Here is a 15785-nt window from a genome sequence, read left to right on the forward strand (position 1 = left end):
TGATTTTTTAGTGTGATAAGTAAAATTCCCTTTGCAGCAAACATGGAATATCATTTTACATTATCTTAGTACTTTCGTGGATGTCTTTTCTCATTGAGATTCTGGTCGTGTCCAGCAGTAAGAACACTCAGCTGAAAGGAAAATGCAATGGAATTAAAAACAAAATTTCTAAAATGCTAGAGGCTCTGGGACACCATAACTCTACTTCAAAGATTTAGATGCTCTGAAGCTGGGCCATATAGTCTGTGACAGGTCAGTTTTTACTGGACCTTGACTCAGGATACAGCCATTAGAGCTCCAACCTGAAATGCGGGCCAGGACTCCACCTTTGGTGTCTTTATTTCTGGGAGGCTGTCAAAAGTGCTGGTACAGCTCTTAGTAGCTAATGTTTCCAGATGAAAAATTGCCCCCAAGGCTGATGTTACCTTTCTGAGCTTTTATCTTCTGTGTAGTTCTTGACCTGGCAATTCTCCACCCATTCTGTGAGCTTGCCAATGCCATTTAGTTAATGACTTTTATACTGTAGTCAGCTTTTTCCCTTATCTTTATTTTGGTTCAAAATATGCAGAACCTGACCAGAAGTAGAGTCCATTCCTATATCTCAGCTCTTTTCTATCCTTCCTTCTCTCTCTTGAATTTGGTAGCATAGAACGACCACTGTATTGAAGATCAAAGCTAAGAGTTACATAATCTAATTTATATACTGAAATATAGAGATAAGGTTGGTTTTAACATTATCTCATTTTGATGAGCCTAAATTCGAATTGTTTATTGATTGCCTTGGAGCCTCTGGCTGGGGCTTTCTTCTAACCTCAAAACCTCCTTACTCAAGGTTGCTTCTTTGTCTTCTACCCAGATTAAAGGTAAGCTCAAAGCCAAATCTACCCATGACACCTTCTACTCCTTCTCTCCACTTGCTCACTTCTTTCTCTGGAATACTATTTTACTTATTCTCTGTGTGCACACATAGTATTTCTGCTCATTATGCGAGCAAGTGTGGCAGGCAAGTGTGATGCTTTGTATGCCAGCCTGGATTACGAACTCTCTTGAGGCAAGGTTTAAGCTCTCAGTATTTTCCTCTGAATCTGAGTGTTTTACATACAATGGAGAATCTAGCACTTGTTAGAGAGATCACTTTGATTAAGTTAAAGGTTTTTCTTAGCTCTCTGGATCCCATAAAAGCTCCTGAATATTATCTTCATTCAGTGTAATTTAGTGAGAGAATTTTTAACTGGTATATAGTGTTTTTCCTCAATTTTGAATACTTATGACTTTTCATGCATATAAAATACCACATGAAACCTGTGATTGCTCAAATATGGTTAGGGTAATGTAGGCCTAATGAGTAATAGGTACACCAATGAGAAGATAAAGGATTTTGCAAAATTCTTGATGATAATCAATGTGGTAGACTGATTGCAAAAACAGTTTTGATTTGCTCACAATTTGACTTTGCAGCTCCTCCCATTAAGAGGTGATGTTCATTTTCTTACCTTTGGAATCCAGGCTGGCCTTGTAAGTTTTTGGCCAAGAGAATGTGGCCGGAGTAGAGGTGCTACTTTCAAGTCCAGACTGTAGAAGGCGTGCACATTTTTGCTCCCTTGCAATCTTAGCAAGGAATTAGAACAAGCAGAGGCCAGTCTGCTGGATGATGATGAAGAACCAAATACAGCAGAGGTGGGTCTTCCCACCTGTGGATATTCTAGCTTGGCTAGGTCCCAGGCAACCCTCGGCCAGCTGCAAAATCATAAGAGAGCCCTGCCAACATCACTGTGACTGGCTCAAATCAACAAAACCATCCAGCTGGCCCTGAGTTTTTTTTTTTTTTAAATCAGGATTGTTTTGTTAGCATGCAAGACATTCAGAATGCCTCAGTTTGTCTTCTATAGCCATACTTTAATTAAAAAATAATTAAATTTATTGGGCTGACATTGTTTAATGGGGTCATATAGGATTCAAGTGTGTATTTCTATGACACATGATCTGTATATTGCATTGTGTGCTCACCACCCAAAGTCAGATCATTTTCCCTCACTATTAGGCCCCCTTCACCCTTTACTATCCTCCCACCCTTTCCCTCTGGTAACCTCCATACTCCCTTCTGTGTCTATGAGTTTCAGTTTTATATCCCACATATGAGGGAAATTCTATGGTTCTCAGCTTGTTCTAACTCATTTTACTTAGCATAGTACTCTTGAGGTCCACCTATGTTGTCACAAAGGGCAATATTCCATCTTTTCTAATGGCTGAGTAGTAATCCATATATATATGTACCACATCTTCTTTACCCAATCCTCTATTGAAGGACTCTTGTTTTCTCCATGTCTTAGCCACCATGAATAGTGCTGCATAGGGGTGCATATATCTTTAGAATAAATATTTCAAGTTTATTGGGTAGATAATCAGAAGAGAGATTGCTGGGTCACATGGTAACTCTACTACTGATTTTCTGGGGAACCACCATACTGTTTTTCATGGTGGCTGTACCAGTTTACATTCCCACCAGCAGTGAATGATCCTTTTTCTCCACAACCTCTCCAACACTTGTTACTACTTGTCTTGTTGATAACCACCATTCTAATAGGTGTGAGGTGGTATCTGATTGCAGTTTTTGTTAAAGATATTTTTTTGTTTGTTTGTTTGTTTATTTATGAGAAAGGAGAAGGGAGGGAGAAAGAGAGGGAGAGAAATATCAATGTGTGGTTGCCTCTCATGCTCCCCCTACTGGGGACCTGGCTGGCAGCCCAGGCATGTGCCTTAGACTGGGAATCAAACCTGTGACTCTTTGATTTGCAGGCCAGCACTCAGTCCACTGAGCTGCACCAGCCTGGGCTCATTGTGGTTTTCATTTGCATTTCCCTAATAGCTAGTGAAGTTGAACAATTTTTCATGTATCTGTCGGCTGTTTGTATGTTTTCTTGGGAGATGTGTGTGTTCTGGTCCTCTGCCCATTTTTAAATTGGATTGTTTGTTTGTTTAGTATTGAATTTTGTAAGCTCTTTATATATTTTGGATATTAACCCTTTGCCAAAGCTGTTGTTTGAAAATATCATCTCCCATTCATTTGGTTGCCTTTTTTGTGTGTGTAGGCAGTTTCTTTTGCTGTGCAGAAGCATTTTAGTTTGATATAGTCCCTTTTATTTATTCTTGTCTTTATTTCCCTTTGACTTTAGTGTCAAATTCATAAAGTGTTCTCTCTGACCAACATTCTTAAGTTTAGTACCTATTTTTTCCTATGTACTTTATTGTTTCATATTTTATAGATTTTTGATCCATTTTGAATTATTTTTTTTACATGAAGACAAACTGTAATCTAGCTTTATTCTTTTGCATGTAGTTTTCCAGTTGTTACAGTGCTATTTATTGAAGAGGATTTCTTTTGTCCATTGTGGGTTTTTGACTTCTTTGTCAAAAATTATTTCCCCATATATATGTGGTTTAATTTCTGGGCTCTCAATTCTGTTTCATTGTTCTGTATGTCTTTTTTTCCCTGCCAGTACCATGCTATTTTGATTATTGTAGCTCTGTAGTATAATTTGAAGTCAGGTGGTATAATACCTCCAGCTTCATTTTTTTTCCTCATGACTTCCTCATTTCTTTTTACTTTGGCTATTCCATGTCTTATGTGGCTCTATAAAAATCTGGTCATTTTTTTGTCCTATTTCTTTTAAAACTGACACTGGGATTTTGATGGGGATTGCATTAAATCTGTATATTGCTTTGCTAATATGTCCAATTAACTACTGGTTGATTCTTCCAATCTATGAACACAGAATACATTTCCATTTCATTGTCTTTTTCAATTTTTTTAATAATGCTTTGTAGTCTTTAGTATATAGGTCCTTCAATCCTTTTTAAATTGTTTTTCCTAGGTATTTTATTCTTTTGTTTGCTATTGCAAAATAAATTCTTTTCATTTCTTTTTCTGAAGTTTCATTGTTAATATTCAGGGAAGCAGTGGATTTTTGTACATTGATTTTGTATCCAGAATCTTTATTCATTTATTGTTTCTCATAGGTATTTTTTTTGAGTCTTTAGGGTTTTCTATATATGGAATCATGTCATCTGCCAAAAGTGACACTTTTATTTCTTTCTCTCCAGCTTGGATGCCTTTTATTTCTTTCTCTTGCCTGATTGCTCTGGCTAGGACTTACAGAACTATGCTGACTAAGAGTGGTGAGAGTGGGCATCCTTATCTCGTTCTTGATCTTAGAGAAAAGGTTTCAGTTTTTCACCAGTGAGTATGATATTGTCCAAGGGTTTGTCATATATGGACTTTATTATGTTGAGATAATTTTCTTCTATACCCATTTTATTGAGTATTTTAATTGTAAATTGATGTTGTATCTTATCAAATGCTTTTTCTGCATCTATTGATAAGATCATAGGATTTTTATCTTTTGTTTGGTTAATGTGGTATAATATTGTGACTGATTTGCATATGTTGAACCATCCTTCTGCCCCTGGAATGAACCCTACTTGATTAATATGTCATTTCATATGTACTATTTTTTGATGTATTGTTGTATTTGATTTGCTATTATTTTTATTTAGGATTTTTGCATCCATATCCATCAGAGATATTAGTCTGTAATTTCCTTTTAGTGTGTTACCCTAGCCAGGTTTTGGTATCAGGATTATGTTGGCCTCATAAAATGTGTTAGGAATTATTACCTCTTCTTCAAATTTTTGGAAGAGTTTGATAAAGATAGGGTTCAAATCTTCTTTGAATGTTCGGTAGACTTCATTGGTGAAGCCATCTGGTCCTGGACTTTTTATTTTTGGAAGGCTTTTAATGATTGTTTCAATTTCCTCATTTTTTATTAGTTTATTTAGATTTTTAAATAGTCTATCATTCAGTCTAGGAAGGTCTGTATTTCTAGAAACCTACCCATTTCTTCTAGGTTATTGAATTTGGTGGTATATTATCTTTCATAGTATTCTAGTATGATACTTTGTGTATCTCTGTTATTTGCGGTAATTTCTATTTCATTTCTGATTTTGTTTACATGAGTCTTTTCTCTTTTTTTTTCTTAGTGACTGTACTCAGGGGTTTGTCTGTGAGGAAGGACCGAAAAGAAACCCAAGATTATCTTTTGGAGGGCGGTCCCATTGTAGTACAGGCTTTCCCCAATAGGTGAGTGTTTTAGGAACCCATTTGTATCAGTGGACCATCTGGTGGTATTGTGAGAGTCTGCATTTGGCTTCAGTGAATTTTTTTTGCAGTCTCTTTCAACATGTTTGTCCATTTCACAATAAAACTCTCTTGGTGCTTTAGTAGCAAGGATTCAGCACTCTCATAATGAGTGATTTATGAGCCCACTTTCCTGCACTGTGCTGAGTGTTCAGTAGTTTTTGACCAAAACCAGCACGAATCCTGTGCCTCACCCTCTCTATTCACCTGATCTCCCTGCCAAGTGACATTTTTTGGTTTCACTGGATGAGTCTTCAAAGGGAAGTCCTCAAAGGGAAATATATTGCCAATGAGAAAGAGGCAAAACAAAAAACAGCAAAAGCACTAAAAGGCGTCAAATTCAATGAGTTCAAAAACTGTTTGGAGCAATGGAAAACCATCTCGATAGGCGTACTGTGTCAAACGTGGAGTACTATGAAGATGACTGAAGTTTAAACATGTAAGAATAAATACACAATTTTTAATAAATAAATTCCTTTTTGGGGGTCTTTCCTCATATTTTATTAATCTTTTCTTTTTCTTTTTTTAAAAAAATTATTTATTTATTTTTAGAGAGAGGGGAAGGGAGGGAGAAAGAGAGGGAGAGAAACATCAATGTGTGGTTGCCTCTTGCATGCCCCCTACTGGGGACCTGGCCGGCAATCCAGGCATGTGCTCCGAGTAGGAATTGAACTGGTGATCCTTTGGTTTGCAGGCCAGCACTCAATCCACTGAGCCACACCAGCCAGGGCATTTCATTAATCTTTTCAAAGAACCAGCCTTGTTTTATTATTTTTTGTATAGTCTTTTTGTTCTCTATTTCATTCAATTCTGCTCTAATTTTTATTATTGCCTTTTTTGTGCTGACTTTGAGTTGCATTTGTTTTTTTTTCTAGTTCTTAAAATATAACGTTAGGTTGTTTACTTGGGATTTATTTTGTTTCTTGAGACAGGCCTGTAATTGTATAAATTTCCTCTTACTACTGCTTTTGTTGCATCCCAGAAGTTTTGATATGTCATATTGTCAGTCTCATTTGTCTCTCTATATCTTTTTATTTTATTTTATTTATTTATTTTTAGAGAGGGAAGGGAAGGAGATAGAGAGAGAGAGAGAAACATCAATGTGCAGTTGCTGGGGGTTATGGCCTGCAACCCAGACATGTATCCTGGCTGGGAATCGAACCTGTGACACTTTGGTTCACAGCCCACGCTCAATCCACTGAGCTACGCTAGCCAGGGCTCTCGATATCTTTTGATCTCACCTTTTATTTCTTCTTTGACCCAGTCCTTTTTCAGTGGTATGTTCTTTCATCTCCACATATTTGTAGGGTTTTTTAAACTTCATTTTTGCAGTTGATTTCTAATTTCAAAGCATTGTGGTCAGAGAATATGCTTGGTATAATTTTAATCTTTTTTACTTTATCCTCACCTGAGGTAACTTTTTCATTGCTTCAAGAGAAAGAAGAAGGGAGAGAGGAAGGCAGAGAGAGAAATATCATGTGAGAGAGAAGCATTGACTGGTTGCCTCCCATGGCACCCATACTGGGTATTGGAATTGCAACATAGCATGTGCCCTGACCGGGAATCGAATCTCTAACCTTTTGGTTATGGCATGACAGTCCAACAATTTGAGCTACACTGGCCAGGGTTAATTTCAATCTTCTTGAATTTGTTGAGGCTAATTTTTTGACCCAACATATGATCTATCTTGAGAATATTCCATGTGCACTGGAGAAGAATGTATAATCTGATGTTCTGGGATCCAAGGCTCCGTAAATGTCAATTCTGTCCTTTTGATCTAATGTGTCATTTAAGGCCAATATTTCTATTGATTTTCTGTTGGATGATCTATATAGAGCTGTCAATATAGTATTAAGGGCCCCAACTATGGTTATGTTTTTGTTTGTTTCTCCCTTTAGTTCTGTTAGTAGTTGCTTCATATATTTCGGTGCTCCCTCATTGGATGCATATATGTATATTAAGAAGTACCATGTCTTCTTGACATAGTATCCCCTCCATCATTATAAAATACCCATATTTATCTCTTCTTACCTTTGTTATCCTGAAATCCATTTTGTCAGATATAAGTACTGCTATTCCTGCTTTTCTGTGGATGTTATTTACTTGGAGTATCATTTTCCACACTTTCACTTTGAATCTAACAATGTCTTTGCAGCCTAAATATGTCTCTAGAAGGCAGCATATAGTTGGGTTTTGTTTTTTGACCCAATGTGCTGCTCTGTGATTCTTTATTGGTGAATTCAGGCCACTTACTTTTAGGATAATTATTGGTGTATGAGGGTTTCCTATAGCCATTTTATCTTTTGTTTTCTGGTAGCTTTGTGCCCCCACTGGTTCTTTTCTTTTGTGTTTCTGTCTCTTGTTTTTGTTTGGTGGTATTCTATACTTCTTCTGTTTTCTCTTTTTTTTTTTAAGTTAATGTGTTTCCTTTTTTTGTGTATGTGGTTACCATTAGGTTTATAAAAAAGAATGTTTCTTATATACTGTAGTCCTTTTTCTTCTGAATTAATCTGATTCCATCCTCTTTGCAAATTCAGACCTTTACCCCCTGTTTATGTTTTTTGTTGTCACAAATTATCTGTTTTATTGCTGTAAGTTGTTAGTGATTTTACTCATAGTTTTATGACCTTTTATTCTTTGTTTCAGCTAAAATAACCTCCTTGAGTATTTCCTGCAATGAAGCTCTTCTGGTGATAAATTCCCTCAGCTTCTGTATGTTTGGAAATGTCTTTATTTCTCCTTCATATTTAATAATAACTTTGCTGGCTATATTATTCTTGGCTGGTAATGTCTCTCTTTTAGTAGTTTGAATATTTGGTTTCGCTCTCTTCTAGCTTGCACAATTTCTGCTGAGAAATCTGATGATAACCTAATGGGCTTTCCTTTATAGTTTATTATCTTTTGTCCCCTGACCACTATGAGAATTTTTTCTCTGCTATTAATTTTTGAAAGTTTTAATACAATGTGCCTTGGAGAGTTCCTCTTTGGATTGAGGTAAGAAGATGTTTTGTTTGCTTCTTGGATTCAAGGATCTAGTTCTTTTCATAGATTTGGGAAGTTCTCATCAACTATTTGTTTGAATAGGCTCTCTGTTCTCTTTATCTTCTTCTGGTATGCATATTATTCTAATATTGCTCTTTCTGATGGAGTCAGATAGTTCTCATAGAGTTCTTTCATTTTTTTATGTTCAAGTCTGTCTCTTTTCTCTTCTGCATCATTTCTAGATTTCTCTCTTTGATATCACTAATACTTTCCTCCACCTGGTCTGCTCTATTTCCTATGTTTGTTAATTTATTATTTTATTGAATTTTTTGTCTCCAGAATTTCTGTTTGATTCTTTTTTAAAGTTTCAATCTTTTTAGTGAAATACTCATTTTGTTCATTGATTTGTTTTCTGAACTCATTAAACTGACTTTTTGTGTTTCCTCAATCATTGGGTATTTTCAGAACTGCAATCATGAATTCTGTCATTTATATCACATATTTCAATGTCTTTAAGTCTGTTTTCTGAAGTTTTTTTTCTTTCTGAGCTGCCTCACTACCTTGATTATTCATGGTATTCAATGAATTCCTTCTATATCTAGGCATCTATGTATGAGTGAAAATTTGCTAGCAGATTAATACAAAGAGGCCTTTCTATTATTTTCAGTAGGTGGCACTGAGTCACAACTTTTTTAATTCTGTGAAATCCCAGTGCTTACCTCCATAGCCAGATGCTGCTGTCAGTGTTCACAATGTGTGCTGCTGGTAGGGTAGGCTGTTGGAGATCAGCAGCCTTCTGAGTTGTTTTATCCTTCCAGTAAGGGTGACATTTGACCTCCATGGGGTCCCCCTGTGTCCTGACCCTGGACCAGTCACAAGTACACTTCTTGGTCAGGGGAAAAAGTGATTCTCTAATACCAGCTCTTGAGTTCACAGATAATGTACTGTGAACTCAAGCCAACACCTAGGGCCACAGCCCTTGTCCACAAGCCAACACCAAGGACCAAGGGAGGCGAACTCTGGGAGACCACCAGGTCGCAGGGCTTCATGTCTTTGTTTCTCCCTCTGGAATGCTGACTGCCTGACAACCACGGCTGCACCCCTGTGCTGTGTCCTTGTCCAGGTCTCTGTGCTCAGCCAGAGCTCATATTGCTCATTCCTGCAGGAATGCCCACAGAATCTCTTTGCTTTTTCTGGCTGAAAGGATCACCCGCCACAACCAGATTTCTCCCCTCTCTGGGCTGAGCTTGCTGTGAGTTCCTGGCTGCAGGGCTGTGTCCGTGGCTTCTCTTAGCCCTCCTCCTCCATTCTTGCTTCCCCACTTTTTCTTGCCTCCCCACCTTTAGATGTTTCAATGAATGGATCTGTTAGGTATGTTTGTGCATTGAGCAGGGAATTCTTTGGGTTATAGCTGTTCAAATTGTTGGAACTTCAAGGGGAGAGACCAAGGGGACCTCTCACACCTCCATATCTCTGATGTCATGCTATTTATCTAACTTTGTTAAGTAGTATTGTGGCCATAGATAATGAATAAAGAGAGTATCAAAATTAAACAAACACCGATTTATATCTTTTACTAGTTGTAATCTCTGATCTTTTGATATGTATTGCATGATAGGGCACACTTCAGAAATTATTCCAGAGTTGGTTGTGGGAGAAAAACTGAAGCATTTTTTTTTTTTATCTATTGTAATTCAACTTAGTAAACTTCAGAGTCTGTATCTTCTACTTTTCTTGTGGAATCCTCTTCCAGATATCTTTCCTTATCATTACTCTAGGATTCTAAAGCAGTAGATACATAGGAGGAGATTGGTGATAGGTATAGCGAGATGGGCAAAAGAGATCGTCAAAGGGTAGGGGGCATTCCAGTTAAAATTGCTTTAATACATATTCATGAATTTCTTAAAAATTTCAACTACAATTATGATGGATCAATACCCCCAATATCTCCTGCTCTTAAAAGAAATCTAAATTATTACTTTTATCTTAGCTAGAGCAGTTTCCTTGAAGGAAGTCCTTTATCTATTTTTCAGAATGCTGTGGAAAGGGAGGTAGATTGAACTTGAAACCAGATAAATCTGGTTTGTGTCCTGACTTCAATTTTGTCTCTATGGCCTTGGCTAAGTTACTTTATCTGTGAGCCTGAGTTTCCTTCTCTATAAAATGAGAATAATACCATTTTTTAAGGAGACTTAAGATCCTATACATAAAGCACCTGGTATAAATACATAAAGAAATGAATTACTTCCTCTAAAGCAGCTTGTTGCTTCTTAGACACAGAGTACTATCATCAATCATGGTCAGCTTCTGGTGAAATCATTCTTCCTGGTGGCAGACTGCTGTTTTTTGTTGTTGTTGTCATTGTTTGTTTCCTTTTTTCTTTTTTTTTTTTCTGTGTCTTTACATGGCAGAAAGAGGGCTGGAGAGCTCTCTGTGATCCATTCATGAGGACTCCACCCCCATGACCTACTTACCTCTCAAAGGCTCCTCCTCCAAATATCATCACATTGCAAGTTAAAATGCCAGTTTCGGGGTAAACATTCAGTCCATAACACATCCAGAAACACAACGAGTTTTGAACTGATGTGAACTTTCTACTTCCAAAGTCACTCTGTCAAGATGAGTGGCAGGGACTTGACTTTGACTAGAGCTGTACCCCCAATTTATACTTGTTGAACTAGTTTCAGTTGCTCTATAGTTTCTATTTAAGTTTCAATATGAGATTTGAATATTAATATAAACTAGAACCCTTAGACCAGAAGGGATCCTAATAACACAATTAGTATGTTCTTGTCTGGTCAGTATTATTTGGAATCACAGATTTTAAAGACTAGATAATTTAGACTCAAGGCTCAAACTTTTTTTTTTAATTAGGTTAAGTTTTTTTATATATATTTTATTGATTATGCTATTACAGTTGTCCCATTTCCCCCCTTCTCTCCCCTCCACTCTGTATACCCTCTCCCACCCACATTCCCCCCTCTTTAGTTCATGTCCATGTGTCATACTTATGAGTTCTTTAGCTTCTACATTTCCCATACTATTCTTGCCCTCCCCCTATCTATTTTCAACCTATATTCTATGCTACTTATTCTCTATACCTTTTCCCCCTCTCTCCTCCTCCCACTCCCTTGAGGCTAATCCTCCATGTGACCTCCATTTCTGTGGTTCTGTTCCTGTTCTAGTTGTTTATTTAGTTTCTTTTGGTTTTGCTTTAGGTGTGGTTGTTAATAATTGTGAGTTTGCTGTCCTTTTACTATACATGTCTTTTCTTTATCTTCTTTTCTTAGATAAGTCCCTTTAGCATTTCATAAAATAAGGGCTTGGTGATGATGAACTCCTTGAACTTGACCTTATCTGAAAAGCACTTTATCTGCCCTTCCATTCTAAATGAGAGCTTTGCTGGATAGAGCAATCTGGGATGTAGGTCCTTGTCTTTCAGGACTTGGAATATTTCTTTCCAGCCCCTTCTTGCCTGTAAGGTCTCTTTGGAGAAATCAGCTGACAGTCTGATGGGAACTCCTTTGTAGGTTACTGTCCACTTACCTCTTGCTGCTTCTAGGATTCTCTCCTTCGTTTTTACCTTGGCTAATGTAACTATGATGTGCCTTGGTGTGTTTCTTCTTGGGTCCAGCTTCTTTGGGGCTCTCTGAGCTTCTTGGATTTCTTGGAAGACTATTTCCTTTGCCAGACTGGGGAAGTTCTCCTTTATTATTTGTTCAAATACATGCTCAATTTGTTGCTTTTCCCCTTCCCCTTCTGGTACCCCTATAATTCAGATGTTGGAACATTTAAAGATGTCCTGGATGGCCTTAAGCTTCTCCTCATTTTTTTGAATTCTTATTTCATCATGCTTTCCTGCTTGGTTGATTCTATCTTCCTTCTGGTCCACTGTATTGTTTTGAGACCCAGTTTCCTTCTCTTCACTATTGGCTCTCCTCCATGTATCTTCCTGCATCTCTTTTATGGTAACCTGCATCTTTTCATCTAATTTGCACCCAAAATCAATCAATTCCGTGAGCTTTCTGATCACCAGTGTTTTGAACTATGCATCTGATAGATTGGCTATTTCTTGGTCGCTCAAAAGGATGAGTCCTGGGGGACTGATCTGTTCTGTTGGAAACATATCTCTCCCTGTCTCTCCTTTTTTTTCCTCTTTTTTTCCCTGGTCTGGTCGCTCTTGTTACGGTGGGGGGCGGAGCCTTAGGTGTTCACCGGGGCTGGGCACCCCAGTCGCTAGATTGTGACATTATGTGTGGGGGCGGGCGCGGGGGGGGGAACAATGGCGGTAGTTCCGTTCTCCTGGGATCTTAGTCCCTTCTTTGGGATCCTGGGCTGTGAGCTCTGCCCTGGTCCACAATTGCTGCCTCACTCGGTCCGCCAGCTGCAGCTTACGTACTCAGGGTCCACCGCTGTGTTCTTGGGTGCTGGATGGCTTTCGCGCTGATTTCGCGCCAAGTTTTCCCCGACCTCCGTGTGCCGCCGACCCGCGCCTGCCCGGCTTGTCTTCTCCTACCATTCTGGATGTATGGGTCTACTTCAACTTCTTGGCTATCTGACTTCCATTCAGATAAATCCTCTGTCAGTTCTGGGTGTTATTATGTCTGTAAATTATTGTTGTTCTAATCTTGGTTGTGCAAGGAGGTACGGTGCATCCACCTATTCTTCCATCTTGCCGGAAGTCCCAGCAAACTTCTTATATTTGTCTGGATTCCTCAGCAAAACAGAACCAAGAATATGTATAAAATTATAATATATCCCTCCATATACATAACAACTTACTTTATATATTTATCTATAAATTATTTATTATTATTTATTATAATATATAATTTACTGGGGACAGAAAAAGTAGATTTACAGTTTATGTGAAATACAGTTTATTATTGCTTTTTAAAAAAAATTATTTATTTTTAGAAAGAGAGGGAGGGAGAAAGGGAGAAAGAGAGAAAGAAACATCTATACATGAGAGATACATTGATTGGTTGCCTTTTGCACACACCCAACTGGGGACCTGGCCCACAACTCAGGCATGTACCCTGAGTGGGAATCAAACCAGCGACCTTTCAGTTCACAGGTTAGTGTTCAGTCCACTGAGCACATCAGCCTATTGGCCTCCACATCAGGACTATTGTTTTATTTTTTTAAATTAACTAATTTACTTTTCATATGAACAACTGTAACCTATTTTTGCCAACCCCTGTATTATATGTAAATTTACTTATGAATATATAAAGAGGTTTACTGTAATTTATTACAATATATAATATATTGAACAATATATGATAATGTAAATAATATAAATAGATTTATTGTAAGAAGTTAGCTCAGATGATTACAGAGGGTGATGAGTTTAAACTTTGCAGAGCTGATGTCCCAATTCAAAGGCCATTAGGCAGGAAGAGCTGGTGTCAGTTTGAAGGCTGTCAGGAAGGAGAATTTTCTCTTACTTGGGAAAGGGCTGGCCTTTTCTTCTATTCAGGTCTTCAGCTGATTGGCTGAGGCCTACCAACATTATGCAGAGCAATCTGCTTTACACAGTCTGTTGATTTAAGTGTGAATCTCATTCAAAAACACCCTCACAGAAGGACCCAGAATAATGTTTGACCAAATAGCTGGGCATCCTGTGACTCAGTCAAGTTGACACATAACATTAACTATTGCGTTGCTCATTCTTCAGATGGAGATCTGAGGCCGAGTGAGGTATAGAGATTTTCTCGAGATACAAGTAATGACACTTGAGATGGGAAACATTGGTGTCCTGATAAAAACCAGATCTCCAAAGAGGGGACAAAGATATAAAAAAGCCCTGATTTGTAGCACTTGCCATATTCTGTGGTGGAAGTAAGAATAGTGATGGGATGGAATGTAAGAAGAATGAAAAACAAGGCACATTTTGCAAGAATAAAATGTGCCACATAATAAGCAATGTAATCAAAGCAACTTTCTTCAACTCAAGAACAAAAAGAAGAAAAAAGCCATATGTGGTCAGTCACCGAGCCTGCACTAAATGATAAACTACATCTCATCAATACTTAAGGTGTTTGAGGATAGGACCTCAAATCATTGACAGGGGTTCACTTGGATGATTCTTACAGTGGAAGAATTGGGGTCAGTTCAACTTATGGACTATGTAAAGTTTTACCACCAAATAATTCTTTATAAGAAAAGTTGTCATTTCCTGTAGGTACGGCTGAACACATCATCCATCCCAGATTCAGTCAGATGGGATCCAGGACTGCTCAACGACCCTGGCAAGGTGGCCTTCGAAGCGAGTGAGACACTTCTCATGCCTCCAGTCTTCTCATCAGGGAAATTGGAACAATATAAGGTTTGCTTTTACTTATAAATTTTAAGACATCAAAACTACAAAAATGGGAAAAATATTCCAATTTTTTAATATCTCACCTTAAGTTGTGTTCCCCCAAACTCTAAGTTATTTGATTACATATTGAAAGTGAGAATGTTACAGATTTTGAGAACCAGTTTTATTGATATTTAAGGTTTGAATGACTAAATATTCCACCTATGCAGTACTTAATACATAAAATTTATAGTAACCAATATCAAAGAATAAGAGTATTTTCTTGAGCTATTCTTCTTATTCCTAGAAGCTTTTCCCACATACCAATGCTGCAATCTGAAAGTAATTCTGGAAAAGGATTTTGAGTTACAAGCGTTCAAAGTCCAATTTTAAAAATCAAATAAACAAACACCTACTTAACTGGGGACAGAACCAATTGTTATGTGGGTTGGTATTCTAAGAAGATTCTGTGACATGAATTTCTCTTCTCCCAAAGGAGGGTATCATCTCCTTACTAATAGTTGCCTAGGGGTACTAGTGAATTAGTAGATCCACTAATCTCACAGTGTGGTCTACTAATCAGTAGCATTAGGAATTGTTAATCTGCAAATTCTTGACCCCGTGTAAGACCTACTGAATCAGGAAACTGACAGAGTGTGAGGCTCCGAGTGTCTTTACAAACCCACCAGGTGTTTTTAATGCACACTAAAGTCTGAGAGTGACTGTAGTAGATGATTCTTCTCTTTTAGAAGACCACGTCCTGCAGAAACTAGGTTCACATTCACCTCTCATGAGGCAAAATCCAAATGAAAACAGTGTATGAAGGCAAGAACATTCTGTTTTAGTGAAGAGTTAGGCTATCTATCTTCAACTAAATACTCAGCACTTGTTCTTTCTCTCTTCCAACAAAACAAGCCATTGTAATTCTTAACAACCCAGATTTGAAGGATCACAAACTACTGTGATATTGTTTTTCCTGAAGGTATGTCTAGGTTTCACCTGGAATAGGATTCCCAGATATTAGCCTCAGGTTCAATACTTCACTAGGACTCACAGGGTTCAGCATATAGTTGTACTTTACAGCTATGATTTATTGCAGTGAAAGGATGCAAAGCACCATCAGCAAAGAGAAAAGGCATCTGGGGCAAAGTCTGGAGGAAAACAGGTGCAAGCTCCAAAGGTCCCCTCTCAGGAGAGTCACAGAAGATGAATTCCTGCAGCAACTCCTTGCAACAACACATGTGAAATGTTGCCAACCAGGGATCCTCATTAGAGACCTATTGCCTAGCATTTGTGTTGGGGGCT

The sequence above is a fragment of the Phyllostomus discolor genome, chromosome 2 (assembly GCF_004126475.2).
Source record: "Phyllostomus discolor isolate MPI-MPIP mPhyDis1 chromosome 2, mPhyDis1.pri.v3, whole genome shotgun sequence".
Taxonomy (NCBI): Eukaryota; Metazoa; Chordata; class Mammalia; order Chiroptera; family Phyllostomidae; genus Phyllostomus; species Phyllostomus discolor.